The sequence below is a fragment of the Juglans microcarpa x Juglans regia genome, chromosome 3D (genome assembly GCF_004785595.1).
Source record: "Juglans microcarpa x Juglans regia isolate MS1-56 chromosome 3D, Jm3101_v1.0, whole genome shotgun sequence".
Lineage (NCBI taxonomy): Eukaryota > Viridiplantae > Streptophyta > Magnoliopsida > Fagales > Juglandaceae > Juglans > Juglans microcarpa x Juglans regia.
Window position 1 is genome coordinate 31,533,025 of NC_054598.1, and position 13,880 is coordinate 31,546,904.

The following is a 13,880-nucleotide window of genomic DNA, read 5'->3' on the forward strand; positions in this document are numbered from 1 at the left end:
ACTATTCCACCTCAACTCCTCCCATAAAATCCACCTATCCATACTTAAAGACAAGAACTGTGATGTCATCCGAATAACCTGCACAGTCAAATCATTCATCCACAAGACCCATATTTTCCCACTAAGTTCTTCATTAGATATTACATTATCAAAGTGAAGAGCCCGCATGTAAGATTGAGCTTTATCAAAATTCTGGAAAGGCTCCAACAAAACTACCATCTTCAGTTTAAACTTATTGAGCAAACTCTTTAAACGTCCCATAGAAGTTCCAAATCCCCTGATGTTCCACACCAAAATAGAACCTGTCATAATGAAAATTTTGTGGCTCGAGTAATCACCCGATTAGAACTCCTGATTTTCTTGAATTTTTTTTGTTATATTTCCTCTTCCCGGCTTCTTCCTCTGTTTCCGTATGATACTCCTTGTCTTGCGAAATACTTCAGCATGTATATCAGACTCCGGATCCAACAATGACTCTTCTTCCAAGCAGAACGCATCCTCTTTCATTTGGTTCTCATCCCTCTGCTTTGTATCCACCTCCATATCATTAATAGATACATCCTCAACCAACGTTTCCGTAATCACCTCTGCCTCTCGGATCACGGCATCCCTTTCCATTATTACCTTATTTTGCCTCACCTCTGCAGAACCCTCCATATTAAGAGCCTCACCATGTTCTTTATCCACTGCCAACTCTTCAATCAACAAAGCTGATGCGGAGGCCCTGATTACCAGATTAACCTCCGAATTAATATTTTCTGCATCTTATTTTTCCGCAGTAACTGAAGGAAACGTTAAATCTTTGGGATCCTGAACCAACGTTGTTTGATCTTTCACCCCAGGTTCTTCAATAACAGGTTCTTTCGGCTTTTCAACAACAGGTTCTTGTTCTTCAACGACAGTTTCATGTTGCTGAACCCAAGATTTATTTTCAGGTCTCTTTTTCCCAGCCCGATAAGTGCGCACGTTATGCCCCTGAATTTTACATTTAGAACATAATGCGGGCAACGTTTCATACACAATATCTTGCTTACGACTAGACCCCAACCCCGGAGTCCCAATCCAAAAATGAGAAATAGGCTCAATGGAAGCATCCATCTCCACACAGATATGTGCACCATCAGTGCGAGTCGCACAACGCGTAGGATTATCACGCCTAATAAATCTACCTATCGGGGCTATGAAAATTTTAAGAAAAGATTCATGATAAAAGTAGGAGGCAAACCTAGTAATACAATCCAGACCAGAACAATAGATGGTTCTTCCTCCTCCTTAAAATCTGGTGTCCAATGGAAAGCACGATATGGGATCTCGTCAATATCGCAAGCCTCCCTTGACAGTGCTTTCATGCAATCTTCCTCCGAAGCCATTCGTATAGAAACATGTCTAGGACACCTCATGGTCGAAACGACTAGAGTACCTTCCAAACTCCATTGATTTCGAATGAAGGTCCTGATGGCATCCAAAGATGGCCGATTGCGAAGAAACTTCAAAACTATCGAGAACCTGAAAGGTCTTGCCGAATGAAATATTTCCTCCTTGGAGAACTGAAAGAAGAGCTCTCCATCCTTGGTTTTCGGTGCACGGTGTGACACAGCCAACTCGGGAAGAGGCTGGGGGACCACCGAGACTAAGTCCACAAACCGTCGACCAACGTTTTTAGCGGCTACCATGCAGCCTTACGTGAAATTGGAACGGATCCTAGCAGAGATTGAAAACTCAAGAAGAGTCTTCAAGAAGTCCACATCGTTCTTGGAGCATTTCCTTTAGATAACCACTTATTATAATAGAATAGATATATAAATGATAGAGTTACATGTAATTTCTTTACAATTTTCCTGCAATTTTCAAATAAAATGGTATTTTAAATTCAAACGCATCAAATCAAAATCAAAATTAAAATAAATATTTTAGAAAATATTATTTTTTTTGAAGATTGTAGAAAAGTTGTAAAGAGGTTGTAACTCTATCATTTATATATATATATATATATATATTCTCTCTCTCTATGTATATATATAAATGATAGAGTTACATGCAATTTCTTTACAATTTTTCTCCAATTTTCAAATAAAATAGTATTTTTATTTATATTATTTACAACTTATCAATAAGATAGTATTTAAAAAAAAATTCAAACACATCAAATCAAAATTAAAATTAAAAATTAAAATAAATATTTTAGAAAATATTATTCTATTCAAAGATTGTAGAAAAATTGTAAAGAGGTTGTAACTCTATCATTTACATATATAAATAATATATATATATATATATTCAAATGCTTACGGTCACGAAATGTATATTATGATCTATCATCTTTGTGCTGTAGGAGATTACCTCTGAGAGCTTGGAGAAAGTTCAAAGGCTGAGGGAAAAATTGCAGAGCTTGCTGATGGCTCCCGTCAATGATATATCACAAAAGTTGGAGCTGATTGATGCGATCCAACGCTTAGGCGTGTCTTACCAATTTGAAAGTGAGATTGTCATGTGGGATCTGGGTTGAAGGTTATGTGAGATTTGGCTTGAGGGATTGAGCACTAGTGGTTCAGAAGGTAACCATAATAACGGCCAGTCAATACGGTGCGTTGGGGATTAATAAAACGGTGCGCATTAAGGGTGTTTGGGTTTAATGAAACATTTTGTTTTGAGTTGTTATAGGTTATAAATAATACGTCGGCGCGGCGTCGTTTTGCTTTGGGATGGAAATAGGAAGTTTTTCAGGAGTCTGTTAGTTACTTTTGTTATTGTTTTCTATAAAAGGGGGGGAAATGATGTAAAGAAGGCATAAATGATCTGATTGAAATGTCGTTGTAAGGAGCTTAGGGATTGCTCGAAAATCTCTCAACTAGTTCAAGAAATTCTGTGTTTCATTCTTGTGTCATAATTCTCTGATTAACTCCATTAGTATTTCTATATTCTCTGCTATGCACTCTGCGCAGTAGTTCTTGTAGATTTGGTTCGTGAGTTCGCAGAAGGAGTAAGGAGATACGTGACAATTGGTATCAGCAGTAGGCGATGCTTGCAACAGAGATCGTGGTGGCAGAAGGAATGCGTGGTGCAACTAAAGGTCAGCAAGATGCATCTCAGAAACTTTATGAAGCAGTACAAGTACAGCTTCAACATCATCAGCACTCTATCATGGGGATAACATAAAGGTTAGATCAACTTTTTGATATGTTGAGATCTGTTGTGGAAACTGTGAATGAAATGTCTCTTAGTGATAGGGAGGTGTCTCAAGATAGAGATCAGCCTCCTAGGAATCATGAGGAAAGAGGTGCATTTTAGAAAGGGTTTAGGTTGGATTTTCCTCGTTTTACGGGTCTTGATCCTGCGGGATGGATCTTTAAAGCTAATCAATACTTTGATTGCTTTCAAGTACCTTTTCATCAGAAATTAATGGTGGCATCACACCATATGAAGGGTGAGGCATTGGTGTGGTACCAAAATGCCTTGGATTCGGGCCAATTTAATTCTTGGGAGACCTTGGTGGTAGCTATGCAAGGTAGATTTGGACCATCAGCATTTGATGATCCAATGGAGGCCTTAATGAGATTAAAATAGACTAGTTCTGTTAGTCTCTATACCACACAATTTGAGGCATTGTATAACAGGTTGAAAGGTTTATCTGATAGACATAAAATGAGCTGTTATATCAGTGGGCTGAAAGATGACATTAGAGTCCCTGTCAAAATGTTTAAGCCAATGAACTTAGGGGCTGCTCTTGTCTTAGCCAAGTTACAAGAAGAGTATGTTTTGTCTTCAAGGAAACCTTGGAGACCAAATCCTCATTTTGCTGAGAAATGGCCAGTTAATCAAAATGCACTTAAAGACTTTAGTGATGAAGGCATCAAGAATGCTCTTCCCTGGAAGAGAGTGAATGCTTCTCACATGGATGAGAAGAGGAGGAAAGGGTTATGTTTTCATTGCGAAGAGAAATGGAACCCGAATCATGTTTGTAAGAAGACTAAGGTTTACTTTATTCAAGGAGATGTTGATGACTTACATCAGTCTGATGGCGAAGAGCCTCTGTGTATTGAAAATGCTGAACAAGATCCTATAGATGCTGATGCCTTAGAAGTATCTGTCAATGCTGTTTCTGGCTCTATCAGTGCGAATGCTATGAGCCTGCATGGGTATGTAGGTTCTTGTGCTGTTGAAATCCTAGTAGACTCTGGGAGCACACATAATTTTGTGGATCCCTTAGTAGTCAAGGATGCTAAATTGATGGCTCACGAACCCTCTACTTTGCAAGTTAGAGTGGCCAATGGAGAAAAAATTTTGAGTCAAGGCAGTGGTGTGGAGACTTTTAAAATTCAAGGCTCAAGATTTTCTGTGCCCTTCCATGTTTTGGCTTTGGGAGGTTGTGATGTTGTCCTCGGGGTCCAATGGTTGAAGACCTTGGGCTCTATTACTTGGAATTTTGTTGATATGTTTATGTAGTTCGAGTGGGGTGGTAAAATGGTGAGCTTACAAGGTTTAAATTGTGCCAGTATACAGATGATGTCTGGTAGGGCAGGGTTTAAGTCCCATTTTGTGAATAAACAAGGTTGGTTCTTGCAGTTATTGCCTGTGAAGCGGCAACAGGTAGAAGTTTGTGCAGAAAGACCAATGACTGACTTACTTGAAGAGTTCAGTGATGTATTTGATGAACCTGTTGACTTGCCCCCAAGAAGAGCTTTTGACCATCCAATCAACCTCAAGGAGGGGGTTTCTCCTATTTCAGTTCGACGCTACAGGTATCCTCATCATCAGAAATCTGAGATTGAGAAAATTGTCCATGAATTGCTGCAATCTGGTGTGGTTAGGCCAAGCCAAAGCCCTTTCTCTTCTCCTGTGTTGTTGGTTAAGAAGGCTGATGGCACTTGGCATATGTGCATCGATTATAGGGCCTTAAACCATGAAACTATCAAAGATAAATTTCCAATCCCTGTTATAGATGAATTACTTGATGAATTGTTTGGGGCTAGAATTTTTTCAAAGATGGATTTAAGAGCTGGATACCACTAGATTCGTTTGAGAGAGGGAGATATTCCAAAGACAGCCTTTCAAACCCATGAGGGCCATTATGAGTTTCTAGTGATGCCATTTGGACTCAATAATGCCCCTGCTACTTTTCAAGGTTTAATGAACCACACTTTCAAGCCTTTTTTGAGAAGGTTTGTCTTGGTTTTTTTTTTTATGATATCCTTATATACAGTAAGGATATGGCTGAGCATTTGTTGCATGTCAAGACTGTTTTAAGTATATTAAGACAACATACTCTTTATGCAAAAATGTCGAAGTGCAAGTTTGGAGTGCAAGAGGTTGAGTATTTAGGCCACATCATAACTGGGGAAGGAGTTAAAACAGATCCAGCCAAGACTGCAGCTATGGTTAATTAGCCTGTTCTAAAACTTTGAAGTCCTTGAGAGGATTTCTAGGATTAACGGGCTACTACAGGAAATTTATAAGAGCTTATGGGACTGTAGCAGCTCCTTTAACAGCTTTATTGAAGAAAAATTCTTTTTGCTGGAATGATAAGGCTGATGTTGCATTTGAATTGTTGGAGGCAGCTGTTACCAATCCTCCTGTGTTGAGGTTACCTGATTTCACTAAAGTCTTCACCATCGAGTGTGATGCTTCTGGTTTTGGTCTTGGGGCAGTTTTGATGCAAGAGTCTCAACCCATAGCCTTTTATAGCAAAGCTTTGAAGGGAAAAGCCCTGCTATTATCAACCTATGAAAAAGAACTTCTGGCTTTGGTATCTGCTGTTCAGAGATGGAGGCCTTATCTCTTGGGTCATCCTTTTAAAATCAAGACTGATCAACAAGCTCTTAAGTTCTTGGTAGAACAAAAAATTGGTACTGAGGCACAACATAAATGGGTTTCAAAACTCATTGGTTATGATTTCACAGTGGATTATAAGAAAGGCAAGGAAAATCTGGTTGCTGATGCCCTTTCCAGGAAAGATGAGGAAGAACAAGCTGTGGTGGCTATGATTTCTTTTCCCCCTCCCTTGTGGATTGAAGAACTTAAGCAGAGTTATTCTTGTTTTCCTGATTATGTTGATTTGGTTCCTAAATTGCAGCAAGGGCAGCAGGGTCCAAAACATTTCTCTACTCAGCAAGGATTGTTACTCAGAAAGGGCAAATTAGTTGTGGTCCCATCTTCATCTATTTTGTCCAAGATCTTGCAGTATATTCATGAGAATCCACAAGCTGGCCATGTTGGTTATCATAAGACTCTTCAACGAAGGGATTTTTGGAGGCCAGGTATGAGAAAGGATGTGAGGAAGCTAGTCAAGGAATGTGAGACTTGTCAAGTCAGTAAAAGTGAGAATGTGAAGTATCCTGGCCTTTTACAACCCTTACCTATTCCTGATTCCCCATGGTTGGATATATCCATGGATTTCATTGAGGGTTTGCCCCTTTCTAATGGGTTTTCTGTAGTGTTGTCTGTTGTGGACAAACTCACTAAATTTGCTCATTTCTTTCCTCTCTTCCATCCTTACACTGCAGTTAAGGTAGCTCACATTTTTCTTAATGATGTTTTCAAGTTGCATGGCTTACCTCGATCCATAGTTTATGACAGAGATGCAGTTTTCACAAGTTCTTTTTGGAAGCAGTTGTTTCTCTTGCAATGTGTTTCTCTGGACTTTACATCTTCATACCATTCTCAATCTGATGGACAAACAGAAGCACTAAATAAATGCTTGGAGGGTTACTTGAGATGTTACTGCAGTCAACAACCAAAGGAGTGGACTTCATGGATGGCTATGGCTGAGTGGTGCTATAACACTACTCTACATTCTTCCATTCAGATGACTCCTTTCGAGGCTCTTTATGGTTATGGTCCACCTAAACTCATCTCTTATGTGTCTGGCATTTCCTCTAATCATGCTATGGATCAGCAGTTGAGAACAAGAGATGAACTGTTGAGTTTGTTGAAAGATAACATGGCAAAGGCACAGCACAGGATGAAATTTTTTGCTGATAAAGGGAGAACAGAAAGATCCTTTCAGGTTGGTGATTGGGTTTTCTTACGGCTTCAGCCTTATAGGCAGAAGACTGTGGCTATGCGTCATAACATGAAGTTAGCTCCAAGGTTTTATGGGCCATTTCAAGTTCTGCAGAAAGTTGGCTCAGTAGCTTATAAACTGGATTTGCCACCCTTATCCAAAATTCACCCTGTTTTCCATATGTCTTGTTTAAAAAAGAAGCTGGGGCAGCACATCATTCCCTTACCAACTTTGCCTCAACCTGAGCCAAGGGAGATATTGGAGAGACGAATGCAGAAGAGAGGTAACCATGCCATGACTGAAGTTTTAGTGAGTTGGGTGGGAGCTGCTCCTGAGGATTCCTCTTGGGAATGTCTTTGGAAATTGAGGCAACTTTATCCTCATTTAGTAGGTACTGTATTGTAAATGGTGGGATCTGGGTTGAAGACCTTGTGGGCAAGTCCTTTAAGAGGGGGAGAATATCATGTGGGATCTGGGTTGAAGGTTATGTGAGATTCGGCTTGAGGGATCGAACACTAGTGGTTTAGAAGGTAACCATAATAACGGCCAGTCAATACGGTGCGTTGGGGATTAATAAAACGGTGCGCATTAAGTGTGTTTGGGTTTAATGAAACATTTCGTTTTGAGTTGTTATAGGTTATAAAGAATAAGTCGGCGTGGCGTCGTTTTGCTTTGGGATGGAAATAGGAAGTTTTTCATGAGTCTGTTAGTTACTTCTGTTATTGTTTTCTATAAAAGGGGGGAGGGGGGGAAATGATGTAAAGAAGGCATAAATGATCTTATTGAAATGCCGTTGTAAGGACCTTAGGGATTGCTCGAAAATCTCTCAACTAGTTCAAGAAATTCTGTGATTCATTCTTGTGTCATAATTCTCTGATTAACTCCATTAGTATTTCTATATTCTCTGCTATGCACTCTGCGCAGTAGTTCTTGTAGATCTGGTTCGTGAGTTCGAAGGAGTAAGGAGATACGTGACAGAGATTGATAATATATGACAACAATTATAACGACACTGTAGACTTTGATGACGTCTACACTGTTTCTCTCCGTTTTCGCTTACTGAGGCAGCAGGGTTATAACACTCCGAGTGGTAATTACTAATTAGTACTCATTAGACAGTTAAAATAAAAGAATAAATTAAAAGGCTTTGCTTTATAAATTTAGTTAAGAAATAATTGAAGAATGCTACAATAATTCATTAAAAAATGGAACTAGAGCATGCAACTTAATTGATGGGTGCTTCATCAAAATGCTTATTCGACACTGTACTGTTTCCCGTAGAAAATATATATTGGTATTGTTTTGTTTACGGAAACTTTAGCTGCACAGATCATATACTTGTGCTCATGTGTTGGGGTGGTAATCATGCAGATGTTTTCAGCAAGTTTAAGGATAGTGAAGGGATCAACTTCAAGGAATCAATTATTCACGACGTGCGAGGTATTTTAAGCCTTTATGAAGCTTCGCATATGAGGGTCCATGGAGAAGATATACTCGATGACGCACTTCATTTTACTACAACGCAACTCGAGTCGATGGTGAGTAATTTAAACCCTGCTGTTGCTGCACAAGTGCGTCGTGCCTTAGAGCGACCTCTTCGAAAATGGTTGCCAAGGTTAGAGGCGAGGCATTATTTTTCTCCCTACCCAGAAACTGCTTCATTTAATGAAGTTGTTCTCAATTTCGCTAAGTTGGATTTTAACATGCTACAACGGCAACACCAAAAGGAAGTTTCCGAGCTCTCGAGGTAATCAATGAAAATATTTGAATGAATGGGCTGACTTAACTTATTCAGCCGTATGTATTATTCTATTTATAGAGATTTTCGATACAAGAGATAAACGATAATTACAAGTAGATATGTACAATATGGATTCTATTCAATCTGTTAAGGTTCCTATATATCTGGAGGGATAGACGTTGGGTTTGTTATATCAGATAGAGTTTGATCTGCTGTTGGTGTATGAGATAAATTCTGGTTTTACCGTGAGTGATCCTCGGATATATTTGAATCATGACTTATCTGTCTAACAATCAAGGCCATATATATAGATCATATGCATATATATACGGCAAGATTTGATGTCAATTTGCGTTGCAATTCTTGCTTAGGTGGTGGAGAGAATATTTAGGGGTCCCGGAAAAGATATCGTATGTCCGAGATAGAGTGGTGGAGTTGTACTTCATTTGGATTTTGGGACCGTACTTTGAACCCCAATATTCTCATGGGCGGATGATGCTTGGCAAAGTGGCCTGCGTGCTCTCAATAATGGATGATACATATGATACCTACGCTCCAACTCTTTACAGATGCAGTTATAAGGTTAACTTAATGGCTCTTCTATCGGATCCAGAATTTATATTAATGGATGATCTGTATTTTTATTTTAATAAATTAATAACTTTCAGGTGGGATATCCACTGCATAAAGCAACTCCCAGAGTACATGAAATCTATCTACAAAGCACTCTTGCATGTTAGTAAGGAAATTGAGGAAGATATGTCCAAGGAAGGAAGGATATAGTACGGCCTTTACCATAGAAAGGAAAAAGTACGACATGACCGACAATTAATCACTACTTTTACGGGCCCTCTTTTTTCACTAAATTTTGAATTTTATACTCTGAATGTACGTTTCCATGGTTTTTAATGCAACCAGATCAAATGCCTAGCTCAAGCCTACCTTCTTGAAGCCAAATGGATGAAGGAAAGTTATATACCCACGGTGAAGGAGTACATAAGGAATGCCCTAGTAACCGGTGGTTATACGCTACACTAGTAACCTTATCTTTTCTTGGCATGGGAGATGCAACAAAGGAGGTCTTCGATTGGGCTTGCGATAACCCTAAGATTGTTAAAGCACTAGCAGAAACGATATGCAGACTCATGGATGACCTTGTTTCTACTGAGGAATACAACTTGGGACGTCCAATATCGATACAACCTATTAAAAAAAAGGAAAAGAAAAAGCAAACCACCGATTACTTCAATCATATATATATATATATATATATATACACACATATATTCAGTTTTTAGTGATAAAATTGGACACTCTCTCATTGCAAAAAATAAAGAAAGTAATCTCAGTTAGAATTTTCTTCATGCTAACTACCAACATTGCATGCATGTAGATATTTACATTAAGTTTAGCTTTTGGAACAAATAGTAATTTCACATTTGTGGTATCAGAGCAAAGGTTCAAAATTTGATCTCAGACTCTATACTTTACGATATTAGTTAAATATTCCACTTGTTGGCGAGGTCCACTTATTTATTAGGGAGTCTGGTCAGGTGAGAGGAGCATTAAAGATATAAAATATAATAGGTAGATTTTATTATATATTATATATCCTTAATAATTCCTTTCCCTATCTAGCTCTACATTCAGTAGGCAATGTGCCAACATCAATTTGGCAATCCCACAAATTAATCTTATGCCATTGATGTTATTGGAAATAAAATCACTAAATGTTTATATTTTTTGCTGCAGTTTGAGCAAAAGAGACAACACGTTGTCTCTACCATCGACTGTTGTATAAAGCAGCACGGTGTCTCAAAGCATGAGGCAGAAGAAGAATTTAAGAAGCAGATCGTGAATGCATGGAAAGATGTTAACAACGACACTACAACAAATTTGAGATTTTGGGACGAAATTATTTAGGGACGAAATTTTTTTCATCCCTAAAAGTCATTTTTTGAGACGAAATTTAAATTTCGTCCCAAAAAATCGATGAATTTAGAAAATCGTTCGAACGTCAAAATAACCATTCGAACAGTATTTTCTGTGACGAATTAAATCGTCTCAAAAAAATTTTTCCGTTCGAAAATGAAAAAATACGTTCAAACAGTAAAATTTGGCGGATAATTACTTTATTATGGCGGGGAAAGTTCAAAAACGTTCGAACGAGAATTTGTTGTGTTCGAACGGAAAATATTTGGTGGTAAATCCTGGCGGGAAGGTTTCTAAACCGTTCGAACGGAATATATTTAGTTAGAACATATTCAAGCACCACATTTATACATTCGAAGGTATAATATTAATCTCGGTACGAAACTCAAAATATAAAAAATATATATCATATATACAAATTCATTAATTAATTTTATGTAATTAATTTTAAAATATTTTAATAATTTCTTTTACGTTAAATAAGATTTTTAGTTAAATAAATATTATCAACCACATATATATTAATCAACCAAATAAAGCAAATTATCAAAATGCCATATATATTGTTCATAATTACAACAAAAGAAAATATAAATAAAAGATAAAAACTATTGTGATGCGAGGTCTCTACACACATCCTCGACTGCAGCTAATTGTGTCTCTACCTGTGTCAGTCGAGTACTAACTGTGACCTGAGTTGCATTATTGGCATTAATCACTGTACGTAACTCATTAACCTCTGTACGTAACCCAGAGACGGTAGCCATAATCTCTGTACGCAACTCAGACATGGCAGTATGCACTGCAGTATGCACTGCATCAATCACTGCTGATGTGTGTACGCTGATCTCAGCACGCAATATGTCAGCCATCTCCTCGCGAATATATGTGCGTGATGTCTCAGCCTGTGTAGATGTCTCACCAGCCGATACTCCAGTATCTCCCGGCTGCGCATCTCTCTGAATCTCAGCCCTGTCAGGAACAGCCCCACGAAAACGAAATCTAGAGTGTCCCGTGCACCGTGATAGGGGGTGCTGTTGATCGGTGCCATCGGAAATCGGGAACGCTCGGCAGGTTCGGACACAACCCCGGCATGTAGCAAAAATCGAGTGATGAGGATCCCAAACGGAAGTATATCTGTCGTAATGAACCGTGCCTCTGATCGGATTCTCTCAAATATATAACCAACGAGGTCGATCGGGATGCCACGAGCGACCCGTATCATAAATCTCGCTCAATCCATGCTGACCTCCGTCTTGTGCTGCCGTGGGTCAATATTATTGGCAATGATCAAATTCATAATCTTGAAGAATGAAGATAAATCTGCCTGCCTAATACTCTTGGAGCCATCGTACACTGGAGCATCTGGACCAACAATCAAGTCTCTGATCTCGTGATCAGCAAGTGTATCGATCTCATCTGTGTAATCTAGTCCCTCGTCCTGAGACATAGCTGCATCACCTGAAGGACCAGACTCTCTAGGCGGCAGGTTTGGATAGGCATCAAGAAGCCTAGGAATACCCAGATATACAGCGAGTCCGTCTGCTGAAAATATAACAGGAGCTCCTCGGACACAGATCCTATATGCCCCTCCATCATCTGGGCTAGCAGCACCGAGCTCTTTATAGAACTCAGTAACGATCTCAATGAAGGAAACGAGCTCCTTTTCTTCTTCTCGCTGATCTAAGATTGGTGCCCAACCACGATCATTGAATACTGATGGGAGGGAATGACCCTCCCATATAAGAGCGACAAAATCAGACAGTTTTACCTGTCGCTCAAGTAAAACGGTCCGCTCTCGAACTGTTTGGATGGAAGGTTCTCCTGATCTACCACGTTTACGGCCCCGATAAGACATTATTATGATCCTGAAATTTTAAAAATAAAATATACATTCAAGATTAGTGATAAAATCTAATTACGACTAAAAGATTTACAAAATTATATACTAATAGCAATTTAATAAATTAATTGATAGAACATATAATCAATTAAACGATGAAAACAATTTAATAAGCTAATAAAATGTTAATGGAATGAATTTAATAATTAGCGTTCGAACGTCTAAATATATGGTCGAAAGGACAATTAATAACGTTCGAACGTGTTGATCAAGTTCGAACGTACAGGTTTACCGTTCGAACGGACTGGTTAATACCGTTCGAACGTAAAACAGATCTAACTCGGCCATGGCTGAGTCAACTCAGTGGCCATGAAAATACTCAAAAATTAATCGATTCCGTGGTTTCTTCGACTAAAAACAAAGTACTCTTCATTTCTAAACATCCTACGATAGATTTATGATGTTCTACGGTAATTATTGATGAAAAAATGTAATTTAAAAAAAAAACAAATAAAACCATAAAATTATAAAATAAACGGTAAAACGAGTTTGAAAATACATACCTTTACTTGGGAGGAAAAATGATTGACGTATGTGCTGATCACGACGGCAGACGGCGGTGAATGTAGTGCGTTCAAACGTTTTCTCGCTTTTTCAAACGGTGGGGACGGCGGCGTGAGAGAAGGAGCTGCCTGCGATAACTTATACGTGCATAACCGTTCGAACGTTAATAGTTAAAGTTCGAACGTTAATATAAAACCGTTCGACCGTTACTATTTCACGTTCGAACAGAAGTTTTGTAAGTTTATTAAAAAATATATTAAATGTATACTATATTTATATTCCTATAAATTGTTATAATATATATACTATTATAGTAGATTATATATACTGTAATATATATGTAATATTATAATATATATTATGATAGTAGAATACTTTAAATGAAAGCATAATAACCTATAAAATATTTTTTTATAGTATAATAGTAATATATCACAATACTTTACTATCAAAGTGTTATATATGAGATATTAATATGTATATAGTACCACATAATAGCATGTAGTGCTATATGGTATGAGTTTATACTTAACTAATATATGTCATATTATATATTCCATTATACTTTACCTACTAAAGTTATATATGACATTATACAACATATATATATAATAGAGTATAGCTTACTAATATACTATCATCTTATAAATTTCTCTACACTTTATTATGTGACCTTAGTATATTTGAGGCTATATATATGTGAGTATATATTACTAATACATATGATCTTAATAATATATATGATAGTATAGGTCACTACATATATGATAATATATATTACTATATATATATACTATATA

General features: G+C 37.8%; 1 pseudogene; it reads left to right on the plus strand.

The window, feature by feature from the left end:
• The first annotated feature begins 7,995 nt into the window (after positions 1 to 7,995).
• Positions 7,996 to 9,545, plus strand: LOC121254130 (annotated as a pseudogene).
• The last annotated feature ends 4,335 nt before the right edge of the window (positions 9,546 to 13,880 follow it).